Source organism: Corvus brachyrhynchos, unplaced genomic scaffold, assembly GCF_000691975.1.
Source record: "Corvus brachyrhynchos isolate BGI_N302 unplaced genomic scaffold, ASM69197v1 scaffold90, whole genome shotgun sequence".
In the NCBI taxonomy this organism is placed as follows: domain Eukaryota; kingdom Metazoa; phylum Chordata; class Aves; order Passeriformes; family Corvidae; genus Corvus; species Corvus brachyrhynchos.
The window spans coordinates 1,235,328-1,239,625 of record NW_008236932.1 but is presented as its reverse complement, the minus strand read 5'-3'; positions in this window follow the sequence as shown (position 1 = coordinate 1,239,625).

Here is a 4,298-nt window from a genome sequence, read left to right as displayed (position 1 = left end):
TTTGTGTCAGTACTTTGATACACAGAAGCTGCAGGACAGGTTTTCCTGTCTTATACAATAAGTCTGATTCTGTTCACACAAAATGCCATTGCCAAGGAGAAGCCACTAGCTGGGGTAAAGGTAGCTGCATATGTCTTGTAGCTTAAATGAGGGTCACAGCAGTAATATGAATTCTCATCTAGCATTATTGGAACTGATTTCAAAGTGCAGGTGAAAAAAACCCTAATTTATTTCTGTGAATTATTTTCCATATCATTCTTATTGAAACTTTTCAACATGCAGACATTAGTCGCAATTACAAAACCTTTTATTCATACACTGTAAATTAAGTGTTTCAAATGTGACAGGTTAATGTAGGTGAACAACACTGCACATAGAGAAAAAGGATGTTATGACTTCTGCTGTGGTGATGTTTGCTGGTGCGTTGGTGTCTGAACACATGCAGAGCACTGCGTAACTGAGGTCTCAATGGGCATAAATTCAAATCAGAAGGAACATTTAGTCAGGAGGACTGAACAGTGAAATTGGGTACTTTCCGCATAATGTTTATATTTTTATTTTTTGTTGATGCTGCTTGCTTGAAAAATGATGTTGTTTAGTTTGCCCACTTCACCGAGGGAAGGGCCCAGTGCCATTATCCTTTGGAAACAAGTATGCTTTGGAGAAACATTCCAAGACAGTGTAAACACTGTATAAGCATAAAAAGAAAACAAGTCTTTTCTTTTCCAAACATTTAATGAATGTGGTTCCTACATGCGCTGGCAAATTAAGAATATAAAAAGGCCCAATAAAAAGGATGAAATCAGAGCTCCATTTTAAAGGCTAGCATGAGTTATGCAGGCCACTGGTGCATTAGGAGAATGATGAGATAATCTTTCACCACCTCTTTTCTTGTTTTGCCTTTTAAAAATGTTCTTTTTGAAGCGTTCTTATTGTGCCACAAACCAATTTTTATACAGACCAGTATTTTACATTTATTTCACACAGCAGTGACTCTTTGGTTTGTGTTTTATTATAAAGCACTTAAGGGATTATAACTGTGCAGCATCACCAGTTGTTTTATTCCTCTGCCATGAAGGAGAGAAAACTAATGTACATGAAAAACATTAGGCAATAAAGAGAAGAAATGAAGAATGATCAAAGGTACTGAAAAACCTCTTGCATAGAAGGCCAGAGAATAATTAGTGGAACTTACAATTTTCTAATAAAGAAAAAATCATGAAATTTGATTTGATTTGAAAAGTGTAGGTGAATTTATTCTGTTAAAGTTTGAAATCATGGCTCAAAGGAATGAATTATTCATTATTATTATTATTATTATTATCCACTTAGATTTAAAACAAAATTTACAGCAAGCCATCCATCAATCTAAATAAATTGTCTTTTAGAGGTAAGATAACTACAGCAATTTTTAAAAGGCAGATTGAAAAGATATGGTGAAAAATTTGGATCTACAGAAAAAAGCAGAATTTTCAAAACCACCCAGATTATGGGTATTGTTTTGAAAATCTAGAGTTGCTTCACTTAAGCATTTATTGCTAACACATCATAACTTCTTTTGTGTGTAATGGGCCAAGACTGTTTTGCAACTCCATGCCACAGAAAAAAATAATGGCTACTTCCCTGATAGAAACACAGAACATTATTCTACCATTCAGAGCATAATCAATTACTATAGTACAACTCATTTAAAGAACGATGTCAGGTAATGTCCCAGAATCTTTTGCATGCACCAAAATCAATGGCAATTTTTTTTCTTGCTTCCAGGGTCAGGATTTTGGCTTCAGGGGTTTCTTGCTACAAAGACTTTACACAAATTTACACAAAGGCAGAGCAGATACAGAGATAAAATCCAAGGCCCTAAAGAATGGAAAAGGTCATTTCAGTGGCACAAGAAAGCAGTTAGTTTGTTATGCTTTGTGACTAACAACAGCAGCAATGTAGCTGAACTTCTGCAATCCCCTCAATGAAGTGCGTGCCTGAGACAGAGAAATAACATCACTGGGAAAGCTAAGTAGCAGTATCCCATTTGGAAGCTGAAGCACTACATGGCTGTGCATGGCACACTAGTGATGGAGCTGAGATCAGACCCTCTGCAGTGCTCCAGACATCAACAAACAGTCTTTTTCTCCTTGCCCCAAGATTTTGTCCTCATTTTCAAACCAGAGTATCTCCTTCCAGCAACAGCATATAGCTCATGTTCCGACAGAGCAAAAATAAAATGGAGCTCGTATTGTAAAAATGAAACCACCAGGGAATGATAATCTTTTGGCTACTGATACATTTCAACTTGCCAGGTTCACCCAGCCCATTTTGTGATAAAATCCATCCCTGCAGTGTTTCCGGATACTGTATATCAACTTTTAAACAATGACACATTTGTGTTGCACCCAGTATTTTGAGCACATTTCACACTTTGTGAAAATGCAGTAAATTAACAATGCAACGAACAGCTTTGGACATGCTGAAACAAAAAAGCCTTCCATACATATTTCATCTCCTTAGATCATTTCTGAAGTAATCTTTGGTTCTTCCTGTTCTTTGCCTAATTTTTTTCCACAAACCCACAGAGGCACACTACTGTTGTATATTGGCTTGTTTGCGGAGGTATAACTATTAAGTCTGGAAGTTGGGTGATTTTCTCTTTAGATATTCGTTGGCTTTTATTAATTAATAAAAATATGTATTTTAAAAATTTTGTATATCTACATATTTAAAATTTTTTTCAGGCATAAAATAGAGAACAGAAAATAATACTTTTGTGAATTTGAAAGTATTTCATGTAAATTTTTCTATATACCTGGCAGGCATTAATTACATTAGTGATGCACAGTACCTGCACTCTTTTATTATTGTTCCTAGAACAATTTATAGATACAGTTGGAGCTTGTGATATGATTTGGAGCTTGTGATATGAACTAAGATAAAAGACAAGTGTCTGGCAAAAGCTAACCCATAATTCAGTATTCTTAATATCCGGTGTCCCTCTCAGTTGATCCTTTGTGAAATATTTAACTGGTTATCACTTGTAAAACCCTGACATTGCCCATGGTATTTGTAGATCTGTCCTTTCTTCAGGAAATCTTCTCATGGGTTGAGTTAGAAGTATTCATCTCCACAGTAGAGGATAGGTTTTTTTCTCAAATGTATTTTTTACTGGTTAGGTCACGTATAGTTAACATGCTTGTGGAGGAAGAGGATGCATTTTATTTTAAAGTATTTATTAGTTCTTTTCTGGAATCACTTTCAGATTTTATAGCCCTTTCATCTCCAACGCAAAATCTGACCTGAAGGCTCTGTTCCTGTTCTGGGCCATCACAAGAGCACGTGGAGAGTGATTGTTGGAGATAAAGCCTGACTGATATGTTCCGTGAGGAAAGAAACCCAGCTGAAACTGATGTACTGGTTTTAGCATCTGGGCAAAGTTGATGCCGCAGATCAAGGAGGGTGTTAGTTTTTCAGACACGTGGTGAGTAAAGGAAACATCATCCCCCTAAGGGAGACTCTGGCACGGAGACTGAGGCTGGCCATTCTTGCTGTTGAAAACTGGGATGGATCTCAGAAGTGGAGTTGGTTAACACATGTCTGCCTCCAAAAGCTGCAGCTGTGCCCCCTGGCATCCTGAGATACTGCAGAGGAAGGGAATACAGAGGGACTGTTGGGAATCACTGCTGATGTACCATCTAGCAGTTATTTCTTCTATGTAGATAATCATCTAGCATGATCTAGCATGTTCTTCTTCACAACCAGGTTCAGGGGTGCTCTTTGTACCTGCTCAGCATTTTAATAAGTTTGTGTCTATATTCTTGGAAGCAGCATCTGTGGGGACCTTCACTGGCCCTGCCTGTTCTAATACACCACAGGAACCACATCTTCCATTCCTCTGGAGGGAAATGGAGCAGAAATTAAGAAGGCTGCCTTTTACCTTTAAATGTAGTTCTCACCACCTTTAAAATAATAGGCAGCTTGGGGTTTCCTGTAGGTATTGAGGTAAATTGTATTACCAGGATAAAAATAAACCTTCTGTATTCTTCTGTACAATGCAAGCCTTTTCTTATCTTTGTCATTACTGCACAAAATATGCTGTGTTTCTAGTAGTAACTGAGAGCTTGTAGAAGCAAATATCTGGTGCATGTAAGAAACAGTGGAAATTGGGTCATCTTTGATTCTACCCATTCACTAAAAGAGGAGGTAATCCTTTAAATGCAGTTTTGTACTGGCTTGCATCAAACCACAGTATGTCATATCTGATATTTACAGTAGTTTATGTAATGAAAAAGGATGAGGTGGATTCAAAG